Source organism: Jaculus jaculus, chromosome 1 (assembly GCF_020740685.1).
Source record: "Jaculus jaculus isolate mJacJac1 chromosome 1, mJacJac1.mat.Y.cur, whole genome shotgun sequence".
NCBI classification, from domain to species: Eukaryota; Metazoa; Chordata; class Mammalia; order Rodentia; family Dipodidae; genus Jaculus; species Jaculus jaculus.
The window spans coordinates 7,890,851-7,909,168 of NC_059102.1; the positions used below are offsets into that span (position 1 = coordinate 7,890,851).

The 18,318-nt window shown below is 45.2% G+C and overlaps 2 protein-coding genes across 3 annotated transcripts in view; one reads left to right on the plus strand and one right to left on the minus strand.

Moving 5' to 3' along the window:
- Positions 1 to 18,318, minus strand: part of Fank1 (fibronectin type III and ankyrin repeat domains 1) — a 137,245-nt gene that overhangs the window by 113,753 nt on the left and 5,174 nt on the right. The gene's annotated exons all lie outside the window — the stretch shown is intronic.
- Positions 14,897 to 18,318, plus strand: part of Dhx32 (DEAH-box helicase 32 (putative)) — a 75,183-nt gene continuing 71,761 nt past the window's right edge. Inside the window, exon 1 of the mRNA XM_045149081.1 lies at positions 14,897 to 14,974. The gene's annotated coding sequence lies outside the window, so the exon portion shown is untranslated. The remainder of the gene's footprint in view (positions 14,975 to 18,318) is intronic.

Consider the following 18,318-nt stretch of genomic DNA (forward strand, 5'->3'; position numbering starts at 1 on the left):
ACTCCAGATGCATGTACCACCTTGTGCATCTGTCTTACATGAGTTCTGGGGAATCAAACCTGGGTTCTTTGGCTTTCCAGGCAAGTACCTTAACCACTAAGCCATCCCTCCAGCCCATTAAAACAAACAAACAAAAAGAAACCCTGGCACACCCATACACACATGCAAAACAACTATAGAATTTTAAAATATTTTTAAGAAAACAGGAATAGTTAAATCAATTTTTAAATGACAATTACATTTTTACATTAGAACAGGATAATTTAGATAAAAATCAATAAACTTAAAGGAAAGGTGGAGGGAGGGCTAATCAAAATCTAAGAGGATATAAATAAATCATAAGAAAACTTACTTGTTTGGACAATAGAACACTCAGGAGCCATAGATTGTTGCTAGAAAATTTTTAGTGCCAGGGATGGGATACCTTCCAGTGAGTTATTGGCCATGGAAGTCCCTGATGCCCCCAAAACATTATAGGCCATTGCTGAGGCCCTTGGTTTCCCACCAGGAATAGATGGTAAGACCCTGTTGCTGAAGACTCCACCTACTTGGGCTGCAAGGCCACTGAGAAATCCTGTTTGAACTGAGCTGATAACCTCCTCCATGTAGACCAGCTGACAGAAAGCTGGAAAAAGCCACGTTGCATGCAGTTCAATGGGAGAAGGAGAAATCACCAGTGAAGATACTCAACAGTGGACACTGCAAACCTTATATTTGGCCAGCCAGGCCAAATGAGCCAACAAGTGCAATAGTGGCACATCTGTCATGGTGGAAACTAACTGGCCTATAATTGGACTGGAGGCCCACTCCATGAGAGGGAATGCATCCCTAATACTGAAAACTTAAAACAGGGGTAGTCATGAGCCCTAGGGGTGTAACATCTGTTGCTATCTGGCTAAATGCATATACTATACTCATCAAACTGCCCAGTAAGCACTTCTCTTAATGTTCATGCTCTTATATTAATACTACTCTCACTTTGGGTAGAGAATCTTCTCTTTTCAGCTGGCAGTGACCTTGGGATGACTCAGAAGGCATCATGGTGCTGGAAAGAAGTGACAGGAGTGCTCTGTACTGCAATATCTCTATCACACCTTCCAAGGCTCAGGGTCTAATGCGGAAAAGGTGGTGGAAAGAATGTAAGAGCCAAAGGAAGGGTAGGACTCCTTACAATGTGCTCCTCCCAGACACAAAATGGCCTGGATATCCATGACTTCACAGTGCCTGATACTACCTACACAAGACCATCATAATAGGAAGAAAAGATCATGACATCAAAATAAAAAAGACTAATTGAGAGAAGGAGGGGATATGATGGAGAATGGAGTTTCAAAGGGGAAAGTGGGGGGAAGGAGGGTATTACCATGGGATATTTTTTATAATCATGGAAGTTGTTAATAAAAAATTTGAAAAAAATCAATAAATTAAGTATTGACCAATAAGCAAACAAAAAACTCAAAGAAAAAGGAAAACATAATAAAACAAATGAAACACAAAAGAAAATAGCAATGGAATCAGCCAAGTGAAAACAAGAATTTTGTAAAGCATAATAAAATTCACTAATCTTTAGCAAGTTTGATGAACTAAGAGTACATTCAAGCAGTGATAACAACTGTGCACCCAAGGATTGTATGCAGTTATCAGTGACTTCACACCAACAGGCTTCAAAGTATAGATTCAAAAGTAAATTTCCAGAAAACTGTAATATAAAAACTAATGCAGCCAGGCATGGTGGCACACGCCTTTAATACCAGCATTCGGGAGGCAGAGGTAGGAGGACTGCCGTGACTTCAAGGCCACCCTGAGACTACATAGTGAACCCCAGGTCATCATGTGCCAGAGTAAGACCCTACCTTGAAAAGCCAAAAAAAAAAAAAAAAAAAAAAAACCCACTAATGCACCCACGTGTGGTAGCACACACTTTTAATCCCAGCACTCAGGAGGCAGAGGTAGGAGGATTGCCGTGAGTTCAAGACCACCCTGAGACTACATGATGAATTCCAGGTCAGTCTGGACTAGAGCAAGACTCTACCTCAAAAAACAAACAAAAAGAAAAAACTAACACAAATAATAAGAGTAAAATCTTATATAGCTATCATATATATTATATATTATAAAAAAAATCACTACTCTAAAATCTTCTTACATGAGGGATGTAGAGTTGGCTTACCAGTTAAGGCGCTTGCCTATGGAGCCAAAGGATGCATGTTCAGTTCCCCAGGACCCAAGTAAGCCAGATGCACAAAGTGGTACATGTGTCTGTAGTTTGTTTGTAGCAGCTAAAGGTCCTGACACATCCATTCTCTCTTATAAATCTGCTTCTTTTTCTGTCTCCCAAATAAAATAAAATAAAACACTTTCAACCAAAAAGAAAAAAAAAAAGGATATCTTCTCACATGAAAGAGATGGTTCAGTGGTTAAGGCCACTTACCTGTAAAGCTTAATGACCCTGATTAGATTCCCCAGTACCCATGTAGAGCCAGATACCTAAGGTGTCACATGCATCTGGAGTTCATTTTCAGTGGTTAGAGGCCCTGGTGTACCCATTCTGTCCCTTTCTCCCCCTCCCTCTTTCTTTCTCTCTCCTGGAAAATAAATAATTTTTTTTTAACTTCAAGCCGGGCAGGGTGGCACACACCTTTAATCCCAGCACTCAGGAGGCAAACGTAGGAGGATCCCCATGAGTTCAAGGCCTGAGACTGCAAAGTGAATTCCAGGTTAGCCTGGGCTACAGCAAGACCCTACCTTGAAAAACCAAATAAATAATAAAAATTAAATTACCCACAAAGAAGATTCCAGATCCAAATAACTTTACCAAATAGTGCTATATTTATGGAACAGACATTTTTAACAAAACACACGCACACACAGCCAGTGAGAGACCACACCTAGGATCCCAGCACTCAGGAGGCAAGGGCAAGAGAATTATCTGTTTGAGGTCAACCTGAGGCTATATAGCAAGACTTGACTCAAAAAAATGGAGGATGGGAAGGTGGCTCAGCAGTTAAAGGCACTTGCTTGCAAAGTCTGGCAACCCAGGTTTGACTCTTTGGTGCCACTTACAGCCAGACAGGTGACACGCGGAATGGCGCATGCAGTGGGGTCCGCTTGCAGTGCGGGGCGCTCTGGCACTCCCACGTTCATATTCGTACTCCTTCTCTCCTTCCTTGCAAATAAATAAAAAGATTTTTAAACACTCTCTAACACAAATTCTTTCAAAGAAAAGAAAAATTTCCCAGTTCATTTTATGAGGCTAAAAAAATATCTTTGATTAAAAACCAACAAGGACTAGAGGGATGGCTTAGCAGTGATGGCATTTGCCTGCAAAGCCAAAGGACCCAGGTTCAATTCCCCAGGACCCACATTAGTCAGATAAACAACAGGGCACACACATCTGGAGTTTGTTTGCAGTGGCTGGAGGTCCTGGTGCACCCATTCTCTCCCTCCCTCCCTCTCTCTTTCTCTTTCTCTCTCTCTCTCTCTCTCTCTCTCTCTCTCTCTCTCTCCCTGTCAAATAAAAATGAATAAATAAATATTAAAAAAATAAAAACCTAACAAGGCAAATGCAAGAAAAATATTTACAGGCCAATAATAATTAAATGTATATGAAAATTTGTTTTGTTTTTAAGGCAGGGTTTCACATTAGCCAAGGCTCACCTAGAACGTTTTCGGTCCCAGGCTGATCCCTAAATCATGGTGATCCTCCTACATGCACCTCCTCACTGCTCCCACGCCCACCTCCTCACTGCTCCCACGCCCACCTCCTCATTGCTCCCACACCCACCTCCTCACTGCTCCCATGCCAACCTCCTCACTGCTCCTACCTCCTCACTGCTCCCACAACCATCTCCTCACTGCTCCCACACCCACCTCCTCACTGCTCCCACGCCCACCTCCTCACTGCTCCCACAACCACCTCCTCACTGCTCCCACCTCCTCACTGCTCCCACAACCACCTCCTCACTGCTCCCACCTCCTCACTGCTCCCACGCCCACCTCCTCACTGCTCCCACACCCACCTCCTAATTGCTCCCACACCCACCTCCTCACTGCTCCCATGCCAACCTCCTCACTGCTCCCACCTCCTCACTGCTCCCACGCCCACCTCCTCACTGCTCCCACACCCACCTCCTCACTGCTCCCACCTCCTCACTGCTCCCACACCCACCTCCTCACTGCTCCCACCTCCTCACTGCTCCCACCTCCTCACTGCTCCCACACCTACCTCCTCACTGCTCCCACGCCCACCTCCTCACTGCTCCCACGCCCACCTCCTCACTGCTCCCACACCCACCTCCTCACTGCTCCCACACCCACCTCTCACTGCTCCCATGCCAACCTCCTCACTGCTCCCACAACCACCTCCTCACTGCTCTCACGCCCTCCTCCTCACTGCTCCCATACCCATCTCCTCACTGCTCCCATGCCAACCTCCTCACTGCACCCACAACCACCTCCTCACTGCTCCCATCTCCTCACTGCTCCCACACCCAACCCCTGAGTTCTGGGTTTACAAATGCGAGCTACCACATCCAGCTTGAAAATTCACTTTTTTTTTTCTTGGTTTTTCGAGGTAGGGTCTCACTCCAAGGCTGACCTGGAATTCATTATGTAGTCTCAGGGTGGCCTCAAACTCATGGCAATCCTCTGCCTCCCAAGTGCTGGGATTAAAGGCATATGCCCCCATGCCTGGCTTTTTTTTTTTTAAGACAGGGTTTCATGTATCCCAGGACTTCAAATATGGAAGGCAAGCACTGTACTAAAATTTTAATTGCTAAGTGTATTGAGCTAGACAAATCGTGGCAAGCCACAGCTACTCAAGAAGTCTTAGAAAGATTGGGCTGGAGAGATGGCTTGGCGGTTAAGCGCTTGCCTGTGAAGCCTAAGGACTCCAGTTCGAGGCTCGATTCCCCAGGACCCACGTTAGCCAGATGCACAAGGGGGCGCATGCAACTGGAGTTCATTTGCAGTAGCTAGAAGCCCTGGCGCACCCATTCTCCCCCCCCCCCTCTGCCTCTTTCTCTGTCTGTAGCTCTCAAATAAATAAATAAAATAAACAAAAAGATTTAAAAAAAAAAAAAAGAAGTCTTAGAAAGATGCTATATTTAGCCCAAGAGTTCAAGGCCAACCTGGGTAACATACCCAGACCCCGTTTCAAAGCAGGAAAAAAACAAGTAACCACTTAAGGCCCAGCAGAGATGGATTCTGCACACTGCCACCTGTCCTGCCCACTGATTGCCATCTATAACTCAGGGCAAAATACAAGTAGCCATGCCTTGGACTCTGGCAGTAATAGTAGTGAGCTGAGGAAAGGATGCCAAAACTTGAGGATCTGTCACTATGACTACAGTCCTACAGACTGTCTGGGTTATAAACAAGCCCTAAATTTAGAGATGGGAAATCGATGAATGACTTCCTCTGATGCCAAAAGAGTTGGACTAGAATCATTTTCAGCTTTCCTGCAGCATCCCCTAAAACACAGGTATGAAACCACATGTAGCTAAGTACCATGAGTCAGAGGATGTCTTAAGGAATATTAGGAAGTATTTTAAAATGAATGAACAGGACATAAAATTCCCAAAGCTGGAAATTTACATCATCAAGCTGTTATTAGAAAAGGGGCTGGAAGCCAGGCATGGTGGCGCACACCTATAATCCCAGCACCTGGGAGGCAAAGGTAGGAGGAACACCATGAGTTCAAGGCTACCCGAGACTACATAGCGAATTCCAGGTCAGCCTGCACAACAACAAGACACTAGGTCAGAAAAGAAAGAAAGAGAGAGAGAGAGAGAGAGAGAGAGAGAGAGAGAGAGAGAGAGAGAGAGAGGGAGGAAAGGAAACAAAAGGAACACAAAAAGAAAAGAAATTCTGTACAAATACGGGAGCCTGAGGGGGTCTGAGAGACCACTCAAGTTCCATCCCCAGGACCCACATAAATGGCTGGGTGTGGCAAAATACATCTGTACCCCAGCCCCATAAGGAAGGAGAGACCTGAGAGCATCCAGGGTTCTCAAAAACTGGCAAGCTTCAGAATCAAGAAAGAAAAGGCTGGAGAACAATGAAGTGAGATATCTAACTTCTCCTCAGGCTCTGAAGGTAAGCCCACCTGGCACCATAGGCAAGTGCTCAGGTGCATCATGTGCATATACCACATAACACACACATACAACTCATTACATCCACATGCAAAAAAAAAAAAGGAGCCAGGTGTGGTGGTGCACACCTTTAATCCCAGCACTTGGGACACAGAGGTAAGAGGATTGCCTTGAGTTGGAGGCCACCTGAGACTACATAGTGAATTCCAGATCAGCATGAGCTAGAATGAGACACTACCTCCAAAACAAACAAACAAAAAAATTAGGCCTAGCATGGTTGTGCATGCCCTTAATCTCAGTACAGGGGAGACAGAGATATGAGGATCATGGGGAGTTCGTGGCCACCCTGAGAGTACATAGTGAGTTCCAGGTCAGCCTGGTCTACAGTGAGACCCTTCCTCAAATAAATAAATAAATAAATAAAACAGAAAAACTGAATAAAATCAACAAAAAAAAAGGAAGAAAGTGTAAAAAGCAAAACAACTCAATGGCTATAAATTCTACAAATTAGATTAAATGGATCTATTCTTTGAAATACACAGACTAGCAAAATACAAGAAGATATAAGCAACTTGGAATCTCTTATATTATTAAGCTGAAATGACACAGCCATTTCAGAAGACAACGTGGCTATCCCTTCTATAAACATACACCAAGCATGTGAGTCAGCAACCCTGCTTAGGTATTTGCCCAAGTAAAATGAAAACCTGTACTCAACTGAAAACTTCTTTGTAAATGTTTACAGCAAATTCACCCCTAATTCACCAAACTGAAAATAATTTAATAAATAATGAACAAAGTCAAACGTTTTAACATTCCAGAATTTCTTGAATTATTATACAGGCAGGAAAGAGGATTCCCAAAAGAATCAATACAATTTGAAAAATAAAATCACTTAGTTGGAGGTTGGTTAAAAAGTCAGGTCAGAGCCGGCGTGGTGGCACACGCCTTTAATCCCAGCACTCGAGAGACATAGATAGGAGGATGGCTATGAATTCAAGGCCACCCTGAGACTACATAGTTAATTCCAGGTCAGCCTGAGCTAAAGTGAGACCCTACCTCAAAAAACCAAAAAACAAACAAACAAAAAAAGTCAGGTCAGGGGCTAGGGTGACGGCTCGGTTGGTAAAATGTCTGGGGTGCAGGCATGAGGGCCCGAGTTTGGATCCTCAGCAAAATGCTGGACATGGCGGAGTGCGCCTGCCACGCCAGCGCTCACCAGGGGGAGGCAGGAGGACTCCTGAGGCAAGCTGACTAGTCTAGCTGAATCTGTGAGCTTTGGCTCAGAAGACCTGTCTCAATACGTAAGATTGAGGGAGACTCCCAACATCAACCTCCTGGCCTCCTCCACACACACACACACACACACACACACACACACACACACACACATGAATGTGCACTTGCACCGTGCACACTCACATGAGCCCACACACAAGAGAAAAAAATATCTGTCAATGATATCATGGCCTGCTAGGTTTGCACACCTTTGACTCACTTCATATCCACGTGTCCCAGAAAGTGTCATTCCTTCCCAAAAGGCGCCACTTCGTGTTTAACACTGAACAGCAGCTACACCCGAGGCGGGCTAAGGTTCAGATTCTGAGGCTGAGATGACCCTTTCCTTCCTTCCTAAAAGCTCCTCCCATCCACAGCCTGGTCAAAGGGGAGTTGAAAAAGATTCTTCCCTCCAGGGATATTTTCTCATGTCTACATTTGACATTAAACACTTCCTCAGACAGATGTAATTCCAAGTCAGCTCCTACTGAGTGTTTTTTTTTTCTATGATATTATGCTGCAGCTCCTTTTTTTTTTAATTTTAGTTTTTGCAGCTCTTATTTTTTATTTTTTGCCATTATTATTTTTATTATTATTAACAACATATTTCATATGGATACATCATGGGTTGGTACCCTTCCTTGTCCCTGTTCCCATTCCTTAGGAGACCCTCCTCAGTGGGGTGGCAGGCATTCCCTATGGGGTTGTGGGTTATGCATTATGGCAAGAGCAGACAGTCCCCCCCCCCCCCAAGGAAGGCCTCTGGGCATGATGTCTTATCCTGTGGCTCTTACAATCTTAACATTCCCTCTTCCACAAAATTCCCTGAGCTGTGGTGGGTGAGTTTTAAGTCTACTTCAGTGATGAGCAGTAAGAAAAAAAATGATACAATGAAATCTGTACAAAAATAGACTGGGAGCAGATCATACTCAGTGAACTCAAACAATCAGAGAAAGACAAACGCCGTGTGATCTCACTTATCTGAGGTTCCTAACCTGGACCAACTGAGTTGCTGACATGCCTGATAGACAACTCAAGGCCCAGGAAGGAGGGGGTGGGACACAAAACTAAATCCAAAGTGAAGGACTGAGTATTTTCTGTAGCAAACAGTAGTTTATCCTTAGTTCTTGTCACTGCACTAAGATTCGGATTTATACTCTTCTTCTGATTTGTTAATCCACAAGCCTAAAAATCCCTGCTCTTCCCCACAGATTAGCATCATAATTTTAAGATTTAATTGACCCAGCTGCCTTAAATTGGTCTCTATTCAAACACTACTTATTTAGGCATTTATTCATTCATTTATTTTTGAGGCAGTGTCTCACTGTAGCCCAGGCTGACCTAGAACTCACTGTGAAGCCCAGGCTGGCCTTGAACACCAGGTAATCCTTTTACCTCAGCCTCCTGAGTGTGAATGCTGGGATTAAAGGCATGAGCCACCACACCCAGCTCAAAAATCCCCTTGAACCTTAGAGATTTAGTGACAAAAGGAAGATTTCCATATTGTGTCAGGAACTGAGTCCGGCGCTGAGAATGATTATCCAGGATCCAGCAACACCTTGTAGAACTTGAGAAATCCCAGAGTGGCCGGTTTTCCTCATGACCTAGGCATTCCCATGGACCTAACCCTTAACCACCAGCAGCAGCGCCGACCTCGCTCACCTCCCTTGAAGCGGCCCTTGTCCTATCCCTAGTGCTGTGGAACGCGCTCACGCTGCCTGAAACTGCATTCTGACTTGCACATCTGCTGAGCGCCCAGATCAAGCTCTCTCTTGCTTGTATTTTAGCTGCATGTAGGATTTCTCCACTTAAACGATGCTCTGCATCCACTCCCACGCCCCACCGTGACTAGTAAACAGGAGGCAGGATAGAGAATTAAAGCACATGGGAAGGGTTAGAAGCACCAGGAATCTGCTGACTGAATAGAAACTGTCCACAGAGATATGATCCTTTTTCCCAAGGACATCGCAAACAAGGATGTTACAACCAACTATGTTTGTGACCCCGAGTTTAACTGGTTTAACACTCTTCTCTCATCCCCAAACCCAGAGCACCTCATAAAACCACCTTACAATTTCATTTACTAAAAGAAATTCTTGGGCTGGAGAGATGGCTCAGCAGTTAAAGATGCTTGCTTGCAAAGCCTGATGGCCTGGGTTTGATTCCCCAGTACCCAGTGCACTGCAGTGGGCCACTGTGCATGGTTTATATCATGCCATTTCTGGTTTGCCAGCAGTCTTCCAGGTCTAGTCTCTCCCTTCTACATGCGAAAGCTAAAAAGAACTGTAATAATGCAAGTGACTCTTGTCTGTAAACTTGCAAATCTACCGGCTCCATGGCGGGCCGCCCTCTGCAATGAGGCCAGTCAGCCCTGTATCATTCCCAAGTTTATTTCAATATTCTGATCTGTGCATGGGCCTGTCCTTGTATTTCCCTTTGAAGTGGTTGTAACATGACTGGTTACTTCATTAATAAGTTAAATGTTAACATATTCATTTACGTCTGTCTAGTAGCCTGTAATTCTACCAATTTCTGAGAAGCTATCCTTTAGCAAAAGTTAAGTAACACTCATGCATGAATGAACTCCATGCATCTGTGGCCAGCCCCTGGGACTCAGCAATGCAGGATGTTGGGCATGGTTAAACTGTTAGCCAGATCCTGGTGTGCAAGCCACACCCACCAGGATAGTTCACATCACTGGCTGGCTTCCCATATAAGGGACCTGGACTAACCAGTCCACCAAAGCTTTCCCTAGCTTTTGCTGTCACCCTCCATCCTGGCTTCCTCACTAGAAGTAAGCTCATTGCCAGCAGGTCCAGGATACCCAGTCAGAGAGTGAGCTCACAAGCTCATTTCCAATTACATCACATCCATCTTCCAAGGTGAGCAAATGGATGTAAATGCTCCAACTAGTTTCCAGGATCACTCATTCTCCACTGGGGCCAGATGGGGGACCCATTCTTGAGAGTGGGAGGATGGGGAGGACCTGATATTCTTTTTTTTTTTTTCCTTAATTTTTATTTATTTATTTGAGAGCGACAGACACAGAGAGAAAGACAGATAGAGGGGGAGAGAGAGAATGGGCGCGCCAGGGCTTCCAGCCTCTGCAAACGAACTCCAGACGCGTGCGCCCCCTTGTGCATCTGGCTAACGTGGGACCTGGGGAACCGAGCCTCGAACCGGGGTCCTTAGGCTTCACAGGCAAGTGCTTAACCGCTAAGCCATCTCTCCAGCCCGACCTGATATTCTTGTGGCTCTTCCAAGCTCAGAGGAGGCCATCAGAAACCTTTTTCTTTCATGTTTAATTCCTCTTAGGGAGAACTGAGGTTTGTTTTTGTCCCCCACCCCCACCCCCCGCCAGGTAGGGTCTCGCTCTAACCCAGGCTGACCTGGAATTCACTATGTAGTCTCAAGTTGGCCTCGAACTACCTCTGCCTGCTACCTCTGCCTCCTGAGTGGGATTAAAGACTTGCACCACCACGACCGGCTTCAGAATTTAGTTTTTAGCCTGAATAATAAAACAGGTTTGAGGGATGGGGACATGGCTCAATGTAGACCACTTGGCTAGTATGAATGCCCAAGGTGAAGTGAAAGACCAAGAAGGAAAGGAAGGACAAAATGCTGCTTTGGATCCATCTTTTCTCTCCAGCCACACATGGAGGTTTTCTCCACCTGCCGACGTCTCCGGTCTCTCAGTGCTCAATCCGTACTTGCACACCCACTACTTGCCATCAGGGGGTGCTGGCAGGGACAGTGGATGGGCCCCCAGCGTGGCCCAGTTTAAAAGTCCAGCCAAGGCCAAAACAAGAACAAAAGAAAAGCATAAATGAATTCTGAGAAGAACCTGGAAGAAGAGACGGTGTGAATCTAGAAGCAGCTATTTCCCATATGTCTGTCATCCACTGTGAGCGACAAAAGTTGGGATTTGTTTTGGAAGGGGTAACATCCATTTCCATAGTGTCATGAGTACTCAGGGGAGCCCAGAAGAAGCAGTTCTGATGGTGAGTGCAGTGCCCAATGGTGCTTGAAGAACTGTAAAGGGCGGGTATCTGTAATCTCATGGTACCGGCTGCTCTGCAGAAAGAGGACAGGCCTGCCTGATTCCAGCACAAATGTCCCCTCTGTGTTCTCAGACATCCTGTCATCCAGCTGACTGGTGTGTCTTTACATTGTATTTGTTCTTTTGTGGCTCTTGTTTCTGCCAAGGGTTGTGGTTCAGCCTATGGGATCATAATAGGCCAGGCTCAGAGGCAGGAATTGTGCACAGTTTTTGTTCCATCTCCACAGGAACCCCATAGGGTAGATCTTATCATTCCTGATTTTGTTCGTTTGTTTGTTTTGTTTTGTTTTTTGTTTTTCAAGGCAGAGGCTCATTCTAGCCCAGGCTGACCTGGAATTCATTATGTAGTCTCAGGATGATCCTCCTACCTCTGCCTCCCAAGTGCTGGGATTCAAGGCATGCGCCACCATGCCCCCCTCATTCCTGATTTTGATGAAGCAAGTGGCTTGGGACTGGTATGACTTGCCCAGAATCCAGAGCAATTTAGGCTTCCTGCCCTTCTGTGCACTGACTGTGCAGCTAGTGTTGTCACAAGTTTGTAATTAATCCATGTCCATGTAAAATTAACTCCAGGTAAGAAGATGGCAGCTGAAAGTAGAGGTGGCACTGTGTCTCATCAGATTTTAGTAGAAATACGTGTGGCAGATGGGCCTGACTCTCGCTCAAGTTATCTGTAATCAAGTGACCAAGTGACAGGGACAGCGAGGCAAGCTCATGCAGCACCAGGCCCTGGGACAGTTGTTCGATTCCCAGGCATGCCCACCTCCTGGCAGAAGGGCAGAGCACAGAATTTAGGCACCTTGCAGAATGAACAATGATGGAGTTGCAAGGTCAAGGTCAAAGAAGGACGGTGAAGCACCAGGGAAGCTCTAGGATCTTCTGTCAGAAAGCACCAATTCAGAAGACCAGGGGCAAAAGAAACACGGCCCCTCCCTGCAAGGCCTGCTGGCACCCTGCCACCTTTGCAGGGTGCAGAGTCACAACTGGGGTTTCCCATGACACACAACCATCAGGTTTTGAGGTCTTGGAAGTTTTTGGAGGGTGGGAGACAGGGCCTAGCTAATGTAGCCCAGACTGCCCTCAAGTTTTTTCTGCTTGTGGGGTGTGTGTGTGTGTGTGTGTGTGTGTGTGTGTTGCCCATGTATGTGCCCATTTGGCACCCCATGTACTCGCCTGTGGTGGCCAGGGCAGAACATCCAGTGCTCTGCTGCATTGCTCCTCGACCTATTACTTGAGCCACAGTGTCTTACTAACAATGGACTTGCCTTTCTTTCTTTATTATTTATTTTGTTAGCTCTGGCAACTCTCAGAGCCTCCATGGGACTGGGGTTACAGATGCAAGACCTGAAGGTTTGAGCTTGAGTGGATTCTCATGCTTGCATAAGAAGTTCTCTTAGCCACTGAGTTATCTCCAGCTTTAAAAGAAATGGGGGCGCTGCAGGGATAGCTTAGTGATTAAGACGTTTGCCTGCAAAGGCAAAGGAGCTGGGTTCGATTGCTCAGGACCCACATTAGCCAGACACACAAGGGGGCACAAGCATCTGGAGTTCATTTTCACTGGCGTGCCCATTCTCTCTCTCTCTCTCTCTCTCCTTCTCTCCCTCTTTCTCTGTTAAATAAATGAATAAATAATTTTTTTTTAAATTTTGAGGTAGGGTCTCACTCTAGTCCAGGCTGACCTGGAACTCATTCTAGCCCAAAATAGGTGGCTGGTCTTGAACTCAAGCAATCCTCCTATTTCAACCTCCCAAGTGCTGGATTATAAGAGTGAACCACCATACCTGACTAGCCTCAAACTCTCAACTAGCCTTCTAAGGTCTTGGGTTACAGGCATGCACTACCTTCCTGGCTCTTAAAAGCTTTTTTAAAAGTTCAAAATGTGTATTCTAACATTGGTGATTGGTATGCATTGAAGTAAAGCAGTGTATTAAGTGGATTAAATAAACATCTTACCCAAGAGCTCAAGTTATTAGCCAGGATATTTATCTCACTAGTACTTTTCACCATGTCATTCAAGTTGCCAATGATTCCAGTTAAAAATGATCTTTTCAGGCTGGAGAGATGGCTTAGTGGTTAAGCGCTTGCCTGTGAAGCCTAAGGACCCCGGTTCGAGGCTCGGTTTCCCAGGTCCCACGTTAGCCAGATGCACAAGGGAGTGCACGCGTCTGGAGTTCATTTGCAGGGGCTGGAGGCCCTGGCGTGCCCATTCTCTCTATCTGTCTTTCTCTCTCTCTGTGTTGTTCTTAAATAAATAAAATAAACAAAAAAAATTTTAAAGTGATCTTTCCCCTAATATCTAACACAGAAGCAAGAAGTATGCCAGCACTGCTGACACGAAGGAAAGGAGACCAGGCATGTGGATAACACTGATCCCCAAGCCGAAGGAAGTAGGGCAGAAGTTTGGATTTATAACTTATTTTTCATGGGAAAGGCTAGGTCATAGTTTGTGGTACCGATGTTATTCCTCCTGAATGGCAGAGCAAATAGATTTTATCTCACATACTAATAATTGACATGGAGTGGCGCCCATAGACCTGAATTATATTGACCTGAGTCAAAAAATCTGCAGGACTTTTCCAGGGGCACAGAGACAGGGCAAGACACACAAATGCACATGTGTGTTGATCCTGCCTTTCCATCAATGAGTAGGCACCTAAACTGACCAGAACACTGCCAGACAGCCATTTCTGCAGTGTCTGTAATGAATGAGTGACTGATGAGGACATTTGGGTTCAAAACAAATGAAACTAAGCAGAACTTGACAGAAGCATAGATGGACAGAATGTGTTCTGCAACACGTCTTACCCAGTAACTAGTGTGACACAGATGCATTAAGCTACATTATTTTCTCTTCTCATCCTCTATGGAGGACCCATACTGGATCAGGCAATAGGAGGAAAACGCAGGTCAACACTGGGGACAAGAGTAGAAATAAGAGGCCAGTCCTAACTCTGAAGAACATGTATAGATGAGGGAAATGGAATACTAAATAGGGTGTTCAGAGACGTGAGGACGTTTCCCTAGCAAACTGATCAAAATCCAAATGAAGGCTGGAGAGATGGCTTAGCAGTTACGGTGCTCCCTGGAGGGGCAGCGACACCACCGACAAACTGGAGTCTGGGTCTTCAGCAGGGCTTGCCTCCTCCTCCTGCCTGCTGTGAGAAGGGTCGGGAGAAGACCCCCAGCCCAGTGCCAAGGATCAAGGTCGCAGCCTTCGCCCCTGACTTCCACCCAGCCCTGGGAGTACTACAGGCACAGAACCTCAGTGGGCGTCGGCCACCGCCAGTCGGCTTGCCTGAACTGACTGAGTCATCGGCTCTCCTTGGAGATGCCGGGAAATACAAGCCCCTCCTTGAATCTGGTTTGCGGCTTCTCAGAGGACAAGCTGCAACAGTGTTTCCTTTGCCCAGCCAGAACAAGGAAAGCCAAGTTAGCAGAACAGATGCCATTCTGGGCTGCGCTGCTCAGAGCAGAGCTTCTGTGGACTCAGCCTCAAACATGGAATCTGTTTCTTCTGTGGCTGACTGAACATCACACACAGGTGAGGACAGTATCTTTCAGTATGTCAATGGGGGTTTTAAAATAGAACTGCTTAAAAGATGTTACTTTAAAATTGCTCTTTTATTTTTGTTGTTGTTTGTGTGTGACTGGGAATTGATACTTATGATAGGCAAGTGCTCAACTAATGAGCCCTAAAACTGCTTTTATTTTTTAAAAAAGAGATATTTTATTTATTTATTTATTAGAGAAAGATAAGAGAGAGAGAGAGAGAGAGAGAGAGAGAGAGAGGGAGAATGGGCATGCCAGGGTGCAAACAAACTCCAGATGCATGCCACTTTGTGCATCTGGCTTACCTGGGTATTGGGAAATGAACTTCTGTCCTGAGGCTTAGGCTTCACAGCAAGTCCTTGCCCACTGAGCCATCTCTCCAGCCCGGTTTTAGATTTGTCAAGGCGGGGCTCACTCTAGCCCAGGCTGAACTGAGACTCCCTCTGCAGTCCCAGGCTGGGCTGGCCTTAAACTCACAGCTCTCCTCCTACCTTTGCCTCAGGAGTGCTAGGGTTAAAAGAGGTCACCATTACACCTGGCCCTTCTTTGCTTTTTTTTAAAATGAAGTTTTTAACTTGATTTATATAAGTACCAAGTTCTTAATAAGATTTGATTTATAACCTAATTGAATGAATATTATTTAGGGGCTAAGACTACTTGAAAAAACAGTGTTACACAGATTTGTTAAATGATTCCTGGACTTGAGTAAGTAATGACTTTTTGTTTGTTTGGTTGGTTTGGCTTGGTTTGGTTTTTTCAAGGTAGGGTTTCACTCTAGCTAGGCTGACCTGGAATTCTATGGAGTCTCAGGGTGGCCTTGAACTTACAGGGATCCTCCTACCTCTGCCTCCCAGGTGCTGGGATTAAAGGTGTGCACCACCACACCAGGCTAAGTAATGACTTTTAAGTCCACTGTCACCAGATAATTAATGAGTAAGTGCTTCATGGAAATGGGAAGATCTGGGTAGGTTGCTTGAGCTAAAAAAAAAAATAATAATAAGATTACTTACTATTTCCTTAATCACACTGGACAAAAATGAGAGTCTTAAAACATCCATTTAAGTTAGAAAAGAAAATGGAACACCATATTTATAATTGACCTGACATTTATAAGCAACTAATTAACTGGTTTACCCAATACATACTCTATAAGAAGGTCTTCAACTTTCAGAGAAGGGAGGGAGCATAGTCTCTCCGCTATAGAGTAAAACAATTTCCCTAAGTATATCACTTGTAAGGAAATAAAACTAGACATCTAGCTGGTAACATCAATGCCATCTGTTCACTGTTTGAGGTACACTCCCTGGGTGGTACCTTGAACAATATACCTTAAACACTGAGCCATCTCTTCAGCCCTGTTTTTATTTTTTTTTAATGTTTTCACAAGGCAGGCTCTCACATTAGCTCAGGCTAACCTGGAATTCACTGTGATCCTTTCTACCTCAGCCTCCCCAGTGCTGGGACTAAAGGTATTTGCCACCATGCCTGACACAAAACATTTTAAGATTAACAAACTAAGTACAAATTGTGGTTACTGCTATGAGAAGAAAATTGCAGAGGTGAGAATAACAAGGAGTCACAGAAAGGCTGGATGAAGAGGTGACACGGATTGGAGGACACCAGAACTGAGACCCACCTAAGGAGCAGGGAGCAGCACTCATGGCGCAGGAGAAAATGGGTGCTGTCCCGAAAGAGGAGCTGTGAGGTCCAGAGTGGGAGGAGCGAGAAGAGGCAGCGAGACCATCAGAACTCTGGATGGCCTTTGGACTGGTGGAGAGCTGTCCATAATCATGTTAAGTGACATGGTACTTTCAGGTACCCCTGACTGCAGCAGGGAAGGGGGAAGGAACATGCTCAGGGTACATGTTGGAGGGGGAATCAACATGCTGTTGAAAGTGGTGCCTCTGAAGGGCAGTGAGTGTCAGTCAAGATGGTTCCGTCAGGCTGGAGGAATTGGGAAGACCGGAAGACGAAGTGGGTCAACAGGTTTGGAGAGACAAGTCACTCCTTCAGTGCATGCTTCATAGCTATGGCAGGAGTCTTACTTTTCATTTCAGGTTAGTCTTTCATTTAAAATGTCAGTGTAGGAGGCTGGAGAGATTGCTCAATGGTTAAAGGCACTTGCATGCAAAGCCTGATGCCCGGGGTTCAATTCCCTAGTACCCTTGTAAAGCCAGATACACAAAGTGGTGCATGTATCTAGAGTTTATTTGCACTGGCAAGGCCCTGGTACACCCATTCTTGCTCACGTTCTCTCATATAATATCTTTTTTTTTTTAAATTTTTTTAAATTTATTTATTTGAGAGCGACAGACACAGAGAGAAAGATAGAGGGAGAGAGAGAGAATGGGCGCGCTAGGGCTTCCAGCCTCTGCAAACGAACTCCAGACGCATGCGCCCCCTTGTGCATCTGGCTGACGTGGGACCTGGGGAACCGAGCCTCGAACCTGGGTCCTTAGGCTTCACAGGCAAGTGCTTAACCGTTAAGCCATCTCTCCAGCCCTCATATAATATCTTTTAAAAAATATTTTATTTATTTATTTGAGAGTGACAGATAGACAGAGAAAGAAGCGGGGGTGGGGTGGGGGGGGAGGGCGAACCAGGGCCTCCAGCCACTGCAAACCAACTCCAAATGCATGTACTACCTTGTGCATCTGGCTTACATGGGTACTGGGGAAATGAGCCTTGAACCAGGGTCCTTAGGCTTCACAGGTAAGAGCTTAACTGCTAAGCCATCTCTCCAGCCCTCATATCTTAAAAAAATAAGTAAAAATAAAATGTTGGTGTTCAGTAGGTAAAGTCCACTTGGCTTGTCATGAGCTCACTTACGTGTATGTGTGTATATGAAAAACCATTATTTATGTGTGTGTGTATATATATAATTATATAAATTTTCATGTAAAATGTTAGGAAATGGAATGCCCTATGTGTAATCAACTCAATACATGATCAGTCCTGGGGAGTAGAGGAAGGAGGAGCTGGGAGCCTTATTTTAGTTGATAGATGTCTTCAAGCTTTGCAATTGATAAATACAGTTTATACTCCACTTCTGTGTCACCTGAGGATCATTTACTCAGCTCTGCTTATTATAAAGGAAGGAAGTCATGTTGAACTGAAGTGTTTTTAAGAAAGCATAAAAAAAATTGTATCAGGCTGGAGAGATGGATCCGTGGTAAAAAAAAAGATGCTTGCTTGCAAAGCCTGCCAGGCCCAGGTTCAATTCCCCAGTATCCATAGCCAGATGCACAACGTGGCACTTGGAGTTCTTTTGCAGCAATCAGAGGCACTGGCACACCCATACGCTTTCTTTTCCTCTTTCAACTAAATGTTCTAAAA